Genomic DNA, 13,093 nt, shown 5'->3' with positions numbered 1-13,093 from the left:
GTCGGACTAAGGTCACCCCCGTGAGACCATACTTCCTGATGTAGTTGGCGATCATCCTGATCGTCACTCAGCTCTCAGGTACTAAATACCACTCAACATCTGGCTGAATGGCATGTGGGGGTTGAGCGTGTGTTTGAGATTAGGGTCAGGAATATTTTCTCCTCGACCACTGGTTGAGGGAGTTTCAGCCCAGCAGGCTGATGTGAATGATTGGAGGTTTTCTTTTTATGGGATTTGGTTTTAGCACGAGCCATACTTTGAGTAAGGACAAGTGGATTGTTTGGAATGACACGAGAAAATGGGATGTCAGGTATCAGTGACGATGGTTGCTCCTCGTCCTCAAGCAGTTGAGCCAATAAATCATCGTAGATAGGTCTTTCTCCTCCCCACGGATCTTGCATGTAAGCTGCGAACAGAGAAAGGAGGAGATAAGACGCACAGCTTGAGAGCTTATGTTGAAAGTTGGAATAACGTTGCTCGCGTCTACGACCAGCAACATTCTAACAGAAACACTAAGTTCTATGTGAGCAGTTTGAAAAACAAATTGAAAAGCGGAAATAAAAAGTATTTTGGAAAAAAAGCTTTTTCAACTCCGAAGGGGCGGGAAAAACCCAGTTTTTCAACTAGCCTAAAAATCGAATTTTTACTTCGATTTTACGCCCTAAACTTATGATCTTGACTATCAAACTGGCTCCTAACTCCTACAGAGCAAAACTACACTACCCTATCAAGCATCAATTGGTATACACACAATCCTCATGCATTTTTACCCAAGAACACGAAAAATTTCAAAACTCAGAACTCAAAACAGGAATGTGACAGTATGTGTGGAATGTTAGAGAGCATGAAAGTTTTAGAACATTACCTAGATGAAGATTGGAGGTTCTGAAATGAAGCAACTTTGGGCGTGCAAACAGAGGATCTTTAGAACAAGCGACGGATGATCCTCAAAGTTTAGGAACTCTGGGTTAAGTTCTTGAGGGTTTTTGGAGAGAAAATGGCAAGTAAAAAGTGAAAAGGTAAATTTGGGGATTATTTATAATGGCTGAGATATGATCAAAATGGGTAATCATGAGTTATCTTTTTCAAGGCATGGGGGAGTGTAATAGCCGTCAGAAGGGTTACTTGGAAACTGAAAAGGCATGATTGGACGTGATTAGGTCACCTTTTTCGAGGAAGCATGAGTGACTCTGACAGATTTCATAGGGCATACGAAAGGTTAGTTTCCTAAGTTTACTTATTGCTGGTCGCAATAAATAAACTTGAGGGGCAAATGTTTATCCAAAAAACAGTTGTGGATGATGTGGCAAGAATTTTCAACACGTCGCAAAGATGCTGCTCGCCTATTGACCAGAGATACTTCCATATGCGAGGTTCAAGTTTTATATATGACCAGCCTGGTCGTATACTCCGTTTATTTATATATAAATTTGTATAGTTGTAATGATTGTCAAGAATATCTCTTCATTATAACCTGAATATCCGTTTATTAAGAAAAGATATGATTAATTGACTCATGTAACCCTCCTTGAGCCTATAAATACACAAGAAATAGCTCAAGGGGGGATCTTTTTTCGAATCCTCTTTTCTGATCTGAGAAGAAGAGAATTGTATTGCTATTATCCATCGTTTGTATTGTTTTCTCCTTCTAAGGTTTGTGAAACTCAGGAACCCTAGTTCTTTGATCACACCTTTGAAGCTCAACATTAATAATTGTATCAAGCGGACGTAGGTCATTACCAATCTTTGGGGTCGAACCACTATAATTCTTGGTGTCCTTTACTTTCCATTAGATTGTATTCTCAAGCATTGCACTATTTTCCTGTCGTATATTTGACTCTGTGTCGTTGGCTAATTTGAGGGTCAACAAAGGTGAAAGTGCTCACATGGCCACCCAAGGGAAGAAACACAAACCATCTAAGAAGGACAAGGGGAAAAATAAAGTGCCTCCCCAAGGCGAAATAAAAAAGGATTCCATCAAGTGTTTCTTCTGCAAAAATAAGGGACATGTGAAAAAAGGACTGCGCCAAGTTCAAGAAATGGATGGACGACAAAGGTAATCCAATTTCATTCGTATTTTATGAATCTAATATGGCTAATGTTAATATCAACACATGGTGGATTGATTCTGGATCAACAATTCACATTTCAAATTCCTTGCAGGATTTACAAAACCTAAGGAAGCTAGTGGGAAGTGAGAAAAACATCTTATCCGGAAACAAGATGGGCTCACATGTGGAGGCTATTGGAACGTGCCATTTAGTTTTAAGTAGCGATTTTGTTTTAAAGTTAGCAAAGACATTTAATGTACCAAGTTTCTCTAGAAACTTGATTTCCGTTTCAAGACTTGTACCTTTTGGTTTTTCCTTTACATTTTCAGAAAAATCTTTTAATTTATATAATAAATCTGAATGTGTTGGAAATGGTATTTTGTCTGATGGTCTTTACTGCCTTAATTTACAAAACAATACCGCTTATAATATTGTGCACGTTCACGCTGGCAATAAACGATGTGTTATGAATGAGAATTCCTCTACATTATGGCACCGGAGATTGAGACATATCTCCATTGATAGAATTAGAAGGTTAGTGAAAGATGGGGTACTCAATACCTTAGATTTTACTGATTTTGATACTTGTGTGGATTGCATTAAGGGAAAGCATACCTCCAAATCTAAGAAAAGTTGTGTCCATAGGAGTTCCGACCTATTAGAAATCATACATACTGATATATGTAGTCCAGACATGGACTCATATGGTCAGAAATACTTAATCTCTTTCATAGATGATTACTCACGCTACATGTATATCTACTTACTTCATAACAAAAGTGAAGCGTTAGATGTCTTTAAGATATTTAAAGCTGAAGTAGAGAAACAATGCAACAAGCAAATTAAGATAGTGAGATCAGATAGAGGTGGAAAATATTATGGTAGATACACTGAAGATGGAGAAGCACCTGGCCCTTTTGCAAAGTTTCTTCAAGAAAATGGGATTGTTGCCCAATATACCATGCCTGGTACACCCGAGCAAAATGGTGTTGCAGAAAGGAGAAACCAAACATTGATGGACATGGTGCAGAGTATGCTTAGCAACAACCCTAAACTTCCTAAATCCTTGTGGAGTGAAGCTCTAAATACATCCGTGTACATATTAAACTGAGTTCCAACCAAGGCAGTCTCAAAAACTCCTTTTGAATTATGGAAAGGTTGGAAATCGAGTTTGCAACATGTACGTATTTGGGGATGCCCATCTGAAGTTAGGGTGTACAATCCACAAGAAAAGAAACTGGACCCAAGGACCATAAGTGGATACTTTATTGGATACGCTGAAAGGTCTAAAGGTTACAAGTTTTATTGTCCATCTCATAGCACTAGGATTGTGGAATCAAGGAATGAAAAATTTCTTGAAAATTTCTTGATTAGTGGGAGTGATCAATCCAAGGACTTAGGTTCTGAGAAAGATCCTTCAGAACCCTCCACCTCAAGAGCAATATTGATTGTGGTTGATAACACCCCTGCTGTCCAAATGGATGTTTAACCACCACAACCACTTGTTGAAGATCCACAAGTCAATGATGAAGTTCAAATGGATCAAGTTGTTCAAGAGTTGCCTATAATTGTTGAACAACAAGCTGAACCACCTGCTCCCCAAGAGCCTGCTGGTGTAGCCTTAAGAAGATCCAGTAGGACAACAAAATCAGCAATACCTAGTGACTACATTGTGTATTTGCAAGAATTTGACTACAATATTGGAGTCGAAAATGATCCAGAAACATTTTCACAAGCTATGAATAACAAAGGATCGGAACTGTGGTACAATGCCATGAATGAAGAAATGAATTCTATGAAGAGCATCAAAGTATGGGATCTTGTTGAGTTGCCTAATGAGGCGAGGGCTATTGGGTGTAAATGGGTCTTCAAAACAAAGAAAGACTCATTAGGCAACATTGAGAGACACAAAACGAGACTCGTTCCTAAGGGATTCACTCAAAAAGAAGGAATTGACTACACGGGGGCCTTTTCTCCAGTATCTAAGAAAGATTCCCTCAGAGTTATTCTGGCATTAGTTGCTCATTTCGATTTAGAGCTGCAGCAGATGGATGTGAAAACTGCCTTCCTAAATGGTGACCTAGAGGATGAGGTATACATGAAACAACCAGAAGGATTCTCCTCAAATGATGGTGAGCATTTGGTGTGCAAGCTTAAGAAGTCCATCTATGGTATTTAAAATTCCATGATGTCATCTCTTCCTTTGGATTTGAAGAGAATGTGATGGATCAATGTATATACCAGAAGGTCAGTGGGAGTAAGATTTGTCTTCTTGTTTTATATGTGGACAATATTCTTCTTGCAACCAATGATAAGGGCATGCTACATGAGGTGAAGCAATTTCTCTCAAAGAACTTTGAGATGAAGGATATGGGTGATGCGTCTTATGTCATTGGCATTAAGATCCATCGAGATAGATTCAAAGGTATCTTAGGTCTATCTCAAGAAACCTACATTAACAAAGTTTTAGAGAGATTTCGGATGAAAGATTGTTCACCAAGTGTTGCTCCTATCTGTTAGGAAAAAATAGATTGGCTCAATGGAAATGGTAAGATAATACAACTCTATGCAATAATATTACAAGTAAATATAGATTGATTAAATAAGGTTACAACTCTGTAATTGAAAATTACAAATAAACAAAGAAAAGGAAGAAGATGATGAAGAATAAGAGAATAGTGAGAATACAACTCTAAGCAAAAGATTACAAGTAAAATAAAGGTGTTTGAAACAAAAGAAAGGAAGATTACAATTCTAAACAAAAGTTACAAGTAAATAGAACAAGAGAATAAGAAGAAAGCAATCGAATAAAATGTAAGAACAGAAACAAAAGTAAACTATCACTTACACAACCTAAGTGAAGAGGGTTGAGGATCACCAACTTGAACAAGGTTTAAAACCTTTGTCCAAAAGCTTATTTCTCCCTAACTCAAGCACTAAGGGATCTCTCGCTTTCTGGAATTATCAAGCCTCAAGGTGTTTCTAGCCAAGTGCTCTAATGGATAGAAATGTTGTGTCTATAGGCTCCTATTTATAGAGTTTGGAGACACCCTTTGAATTTCAAATTCCACCAACCCCCATGGCTATTACCAATGTTTAATTGGATTAATATGAAATTAAAAATGAGATTTGTGAGTTATTTGGTTTTCTGAGCTGTTCAACAAAGATTGAAAAAACTGAAAAAATGGTCAGTTTTGGCTATGGCCGCGGCCAGAGACATTAGTGGTCGTGGCCACTACTCTCTGTCCCACTGGCCGCGACCACCAACATTCAGTGGCCGCACTGACCATTTTCAACACTTAAAAATGTGATGTTTTTCCAAACGGTTCCAAACTCTCCCAAATGATTTTGTAACCCCCAAAACACATTATTGGGGTTGAAATCATATCTCTAACAGCCATTTCACATATGACTTTATGAAATTCATCTCAATATTGTGTAACACCAAAATTTACACAATAAAGGGTAATATTTGGAAGTTACAAATTTGTAACACCAAATATGTTACATTATTTGGATATATCTCATATATCTAAATATTGTAACTCTCTATTATATGTTACAATATGTGACATTCTTTGTCACATTTATTTAATCTAAAACATTATATTATAATATAATATAATATAATATAATATAATATAATATAATATTACATTATATTATAAAATAATATAACATTCCCCCACTAGATTAAATAGTTATCTATTGTAACACTTATTTAATCAATCATTATATTTTCAAATATAACATATCCCCCACTTGATTAAATAAGAACTCTTTCTTATATGAGTCATTGCATTAGTGCATAAAGCAAAGTGTTTTTCAACTTAAACTTTACTATAGTGTAATTATCACAAATTTTTTCGAAAGTTTGGTTGCACTAGGCATTGAACCATCTTTTCATGATAACAAATCGGTGATAACACACACACCTTTGCGATGTTCACTTGAGACCTCAATGTCTCGCTTTGCACCGTTAATGGCCACGTGCACTTTCCATTCATGGACGTTCTTAAGAATACTCCCAATTCTCATGAGAGGCGGCACCACCCCTAGGTCCATATAGGTAGAATTCTTACAGTATTTTGTTACCAAAAATGCTTGTCTTCACAAGACTGAATTCTATTAAAAACCTTTCGGTTTTAACCCTCAACATGGTAACACACAAGTACTCAATATCTCATATGGGACTTGTTTTGAGTACAACTAATATTCACTTGATTGACTTGTTGTTACCTATTGAACCTAACACTAGTTGAATAACTAGTGTTAAGATAGGTTACCATCAATCGTGAATCTCTTTAGGAAGTTTAAGTCCCATCCCTCGAGATGATGCAGCCACTAAATCCCTCGTTAGTGGCTTAGTGAAAGGATCCGCTAGATTTTCACTTGTTCTCACATAGGATATTGAGATGACCCCTCTTTGAATCAATTCTCTTACATATCCATGTCTTAGACTAATATGTCTAGACTTCCCATTATACACTCCGCTGTATGCTCTAGCCAATGTCACTTGGCTATCACAATGTATCGATATAGTAGATACATTCTCTTTGATTAGGGGAATCTCTATCAACAGATCCCTTAACCATTCAGCCTCTTTGTCGGTAGTAGCTAGAGCTATGAACTCTATAATGGAATGAGATATACAAGTTTGTTTCTTAGAACCCCAAGAAATTGCACCTCTACCAAGTGTAAATACCCAACCAGTTGTGGACAAGTTATCCCCAAGATTGGATATCCAACTTGCATCTGTATATCCTTCTAAAATTGAAGGAAATTTGGAGTAATGAAGGCTTAGTCCTTTGGTTTTCTTGAGATAACCTAGGACTCTTCCAATTGCCTTTCAGTGATCCACACTTGGATTACTTGTAAACCTACTAAGTTTACTTACCGTAAATGCTATATCAGGTCTAGTACATTGGGCAGCGTACATTAGACTCCCTATAGCACTAGCGTACTCCAATTGAGCCACCGCTCTTCCTTCATTCTTCTCTAGTTTTACACTATGATCGAATGGAGTATTGGCATCTTTAACCTTGAGATGGTTAAATTTGTTCACTACTTTCTCAACATAGTGGGCTTGCCCTAACGCAAAACCCTCACTATGTTTCTTTACTTTGATACCAAGTATGGTGTCAACTTCTCCAAGATCTTTCATCTTGAAGGTTGATGATAGAAACCTCTTCATTTCTTCTATCCCTTTCATGCTATTACTTAGAATAAGCATGTCATCCACATATAAGCAAACAATGATCACATATCCCTTACAAGTTTTGGAATACAAACAATTGTCTCTATTGTTATGTCTAAACCCATTAGACATGATGGCTTGATCAAATTTCTCATGCCATTGCTTAGGAGCTTGTTTCAATACATATAAGGATTTTACAAGTCTACAAACTTTATGTTCATATTTTGGTAGGACAAACCCTTCGGGTTGTTCCATATAGACCTCCTCATTGAGGTCACCATTAAGGAATGTCGTTTTGACATCCATTTGATGAACATACAAGTTATGTATAGAAGCTAAAGCGAACAAAATTCTTATAGAAGTTGTTCTTGCAATAGGCACATAAGTATCAAAATAATCAATGCCCTCTTTTTGCCTAAACCCTTTAGCTACTAATCTAGCTTTAAAGGTTTGGATAGTGCCGTCAGTGTGGTATTTTCTCCTAAACACCCACTTACATCCAATTGGCTTAGACCCCGGTAGGAGGTCTACCAATTCCCAAGTGTTATTGGAAAGAATGGAATCCATCTCATCATTGATGGCTTCTTTCCAAAATGCACTATCTCTCGATTGCATAGCTTCTCTATAAGTCTTAGGATCATCCTCAACGAGAAGTACAATAGGAATTTTCCTAATGACTTCCTCTCTATTTCCTTCTACCATGTAGAATGAAATTCGTTGAGAATCTATCCCATCTACTACTAGACTTTTATGATTTTTAAGCCTTTGACTTCTTCTAGGTTCAAAGGGTTTCTTTACATCCTTTTGAGAATTCTCCTCTTGAGAATTAATTTTGGATGTAGAAGCTTGAGAATTTTTCTCATATAACAAATTCTCCTTTAGAGATATTGAAGCTTGAGAATTGTTGTCACATAACATATTCTAAAAAAAATCAACTTCTCTAGATTCAATCACAATATTAGACTCTAAGTCTAATAGCCTATAATCTTTACTATTGTTGGCATAACCAACAAAAGCACACTTTATGGCTCTTGAACCTAACTTTGTTCTATTAGGTTCGTTTTTCTTGCAATATGCAAGACACCCCCACACTTTGAAATACCCTATGTTGGGTTTTCTTCCTTTCCATAACTCATATGGAGATATTTCATTTTTCTTCATTGGCATTCGATTAAGAATGTGACAAGCGGTTAAAAGCGCTTCACCCCATAAGTTGAAGTTCAACTTAGAAAACACCAACATAGAATTTATCATCTCTAGATAAGTCCTATTTTTCCTTTCGTCAACACCATTATGTTGTGGTGTATAAGGTGCAGTGCACTCGTGAATTATACCATTTTCTTCACAAAATGTATTGAATTCATTGGAGAAGTACTCTCCTCCTCTATCACTTCTTAGCACCTTAATCTTTTTGTTTAGTTGATTTTCAACTTCTAATTTATACAATTTAAAAGCATCAAAAGTTTCATCTTTATGCTTTAAAAGAAACACATAGGTATATCTACTAAAATCATCTATAAAAGTAAGAAAATACCCTTCACCACCTCTAGTTAAAACACCATTTAACTCATAAAGATCACTATGGATTAAATCTAGTAAATTAGAAGATCTTTCTACACTAGGAAATGGTTTCTTAATCATTTTTGCCTTAACACATGTTTCATATTTACCATAGTTTTTAATATTGCATGCAATCATACCACATTTAACTACTCTTTTCACGGTTGAAAAACCTATATGCGATAGTCTAAGATGCCACAAAAATAAAGAATCATACTCAACAATATAGACAGAATTAGCATTTTTATTGATAACGTTGAAAGTTACATCATTGGTGCACAATTTAACTATACCCTCACAAGAGTACCTGTTTCCCAAAAATACATTTGATTTGATAAGTATAAGTTTACCGGACTCAAAAATGACTTTAATGCCAGGCTTACCAAGCAAATCACCACTTACCAAGTTTCTACTCATTTCAGGAACATAAAAGTATATTCACTAATGTAACTTTCTTGCCGGAGGTGAAAAAGACTTCAATGGTACCTTTGCCAAGTACCTTGGATTTGCCCTCATTGCCCATTTGAATCTCATGGTTGCCCTTTGACTCTTCAAAGGTCTTGAACAATGATTTTTCATAGGTGACATGGACGGTGGCACATGTATCATACCACCACCCTTTCACCTTGTCTTGGACCGCATTCACCTCACTAAGGGTAGCAACTATGTTTCCCTCTTGAGTTGCATTCACCTTAGGCCCTTGTTTGTCTTTTCTATGCCTACGCTCTCTAGCATAGTGACCATTTTTCCCACACACAAAGCAAGGACCTTTCTCGCCCTTAAACTTGTTTGGGTTGGTTTTTGGACCCAAAGGTTTCTCGTTACCCTTTTTCCCTTTATTTTTGGGATGTTTTGGTTGTGACACCCCATTTTCTTTGGAAATCTCTCCATTAGACCCCTCCACAAGTTTATCTCTACATATCGATTCCTCTTCGATTCGAATATGCTTTTGGATTTCCTCCAAAAAATAATCCTCATTTTTATGAAGGATTCTTTTCCTATAGCTCTTCCATGTTGGTGGTAATTTAGCCACTATAGCACCAACTTGAAAGGCCTCGGGAAGCTCAATCTTTAAAACTTTCAGTTTGTTAACAATTATTTGCAATTCATTAATTTAAGGAAGAATAGGTTTATTACCAAAAAATTTGAAATCAAAGTATTGAGATATCAAAAACTTTTTGGTACCTACATTTTCCGCCTTGAACTTTTTCTCAAGTGCATCCCATATCTCCTTGCTCGATTTGGTCTCGGTGTAGAGGTTATAGAGCCTATCGGATAGGGCGTTGAGGATATGACCCCTACAAAGGAGATTGTCCTCCTCCCACTTCCTTCTTTTCTCCACCTCCTCGGGAGTGTCCTTGTCGGATGGCGTTGGGAGAGGTTCTAGAGTGGATTCTAGAATGTAGGCGATTTTGAGAGTGGTCAAAAAGAATCTCACCTTGTCTTGTCACCTAGTGAAATTGAACCCATCAAACCTATCCAACCTCACTAGGTCTTGATTCATGATTTTGATGGTCTCACCTTCCATTGAAACAAACAAGGATAGGCTTTTGAATGTTAGGAAAAAATAGATTACCTCAATGGAAATGGTAAGATAATACAACTCTATGCAATAATATTACAAGTAAATATAGATTGATTAAATAAGGTTACAACTCTATAACTGAAAATTACAAATAAACAAAGAAAAGGAAGAAGATGATGAAGAATAAGAGAATAGTGAGAATACAACTCTAAGCAAAAGAGTACAAGTAAAATAAAGGTGTGTTTGAAACAAAAGAAAGGAAGATTACAATTCTAAACAAAAGTTACAAGTAAATAAAACAAGAGAATAAGAAGAAAGCAATAGAATAAAATGTAAGAACAGAAACAAAAGTAAACTATCACTTACACAACCTAAGTGAAGAGGGTTGGGGATCACCAACTTGAACAAGGTTTAAAACCTTTGTCCAAAAGCTTATTTCTTCCTAACTCAAGCACTAAGGGATCTCTCGCTTTCTGGAATTATCAAGCCTCAAGGTGTTTCTAGCCAAGTGCTCTAATAGATAGAAATGTTGTGTCTTTCAAGTGAGCTATAGGCTCCTATTTATAGAGTTTGGAGACACCCTTTGAATTTCAAATTCCACCAACCCCCATGGTTGTTACCAATGTTTAATTGGATTAATATGGAATTAAAAATGAGATTTGTGAGTTATTTGAGTTTTTTGAGTCGTTCAACAAAGATTGAAAAAACTGAAAAAATGGTCAGTTTTTGCCTGTGGCCGCGGCCACTACTCTCTGTCCCACTGGCCGCGGCCACCAACATTCAGTGGCCACACTGGCCATTTTCAGCACTTAAAAATGTGTTGTTTTCCCCAACGGTTTCAAACCCTCCTAAATGATTTTGTAACCCCCAAAACACATTATTTGGGTTAAAATCATATCTCTAACAGTCATTTCACATATGAATTTATGAAATTCATCTCAATATTGTGTAACACCAAATTTACACAATAAAGGGTAATATTTGGAAGTTACAAATTTGTAACACCAAATATGTTACATTATTTGGATATATCTCATATATCTAAATATTGTAACTCTCTATTATATGTTACAATATGTGACACTCTTTCTCACATTTATTTAATCTAAAACATTATATTGTAATATAATATAATATTACATTATATTATAAAATAATATAACACTATCATTAAGGGTGATAAATTAAATTTGAGCCAGTATCCAAAGAATGATTTTGAAAAGAAAGAAATGAAGAACATCCCATATGCTTCTGCTGTTGGAAGTTTGATGTATGCTCAGGTATGCACAAGACTCGGGATTGCCTTTGATGTCAAAATGCTAGGAAGATTTTAGAGTAGCCCGGGGTTAGACCACTGGAAAGCTGCAAAGAAAGTTATGAGGTATCTTCAGGGTACTATGAATTACAAACTCATGTTCAGACGAACCGACAATCTGGAAGTAGTTGGCTACTTAGATTTAGACTTTGCTGGTTGTACTGATTCACGTAAATCAACCTCTGGTTACGTGTTTATGTTTGCCGGTGGAGCTATATCATGGAGGAGTAACAAACAGAACTTGACTGCTACTTCTACTATGGAAGCCGAGTTTGTTTCGCGTTTTGAGGCTACATCGCATGGTGTATGGCTAAAGAGTTTCATTTCAAGCCTTAGAGTTGTAGATTCCATATCTAGGCCATTGAGAATGTTCTGTGACAATTCAGCTGTTGTATTCATGGCCAAGAACAACAAGAGTGGTAGTCGAAGCAAGCACATCGACATCAAGTACTTAGCCGTGAGAGAACGTGTTAACGAAAATAAAGTGGTCATTCAACACATTAGCACTGAATTGATGATTGCTGATCCTATGACGTAAGGCTTGCCACCTCATAAATTCAAGGATCATGTAGTGAACATGGGACTTGGTTCCCTTATGTAAATTTATTGTACAAACTGAAGTTATTATCAATGAAACTCTTATTTTGATGTTTTCTCATATTTATACGCATCTTAATTTTATTTGAGAAATTTTTATCTTCATAGGACCTGAATAAACATAAGGTTTATTCGTTTAAGTACATAGCCACATAAATTACATTGTTATGTAATAAATATATTGTAATACATGGAAGATAATACTCGCTATTAAAAGAGGACCTATCACCATGATTCATGTATTTATTATCTAACAGGAATAATCGTTGGGCATAAGTAATACATTAATTTAAATGCTGACCAAGTGGGAGAATGTTAGAATATTTATTTAAATGATATATAAAATCAATTTGTTACAACTAATTGATTTAATATATCAGAGTCAATATTTAATTTATTGACAAAATATTCTAATTAATGGTCAACATTATTTGTTACCCAATTTTGCATATCTCAACTGATTGAGAAAATATCTCAATCTGTGGCAGAGACTCTGATGGTAGGTCTCACTCTATAAATATAGAGTACCGCTCCCCAAGCTCACTGCTGATTCTGACTATCAGTAACTCCATCTAAAAAGAGTTAGTGAGAGCTTGGAAGCTCGAGTACTCATTCTAATTCTTTTCTTTTTCTTTTGTAGATCTAAAGCTAGATCGAGGTTATCAATTGCAATGGCTGGAGGTATACAATATTCGATCCTCTATTTGTATATGTTCATTCTATATATTAATTCTACCTACATGTATAGGATTGTTCATATTCATATATTTATTTTAATCTAACATACATTCCTATAAATATAGTTGTCACACATATATATGACACACTACAATTAGAATGCATTTTCA

Source organism: Humulus lupulus, chromosome 4 (genome assembly GCF_963169125.1).
Source record: "Humulus lupulus chromosome 4, drHumLupu1.1, whole genome shotgun sequence".
Classification (NCBI taxonomy): Eukaryota; Viridiplantae; Streptophyta; class Magnoliopsida; order Rosales; family Cannabaceae; genus Humulus; species Humulus lupulus.
Note: the sequence above shows the minus strand (reverse complement) of the source record.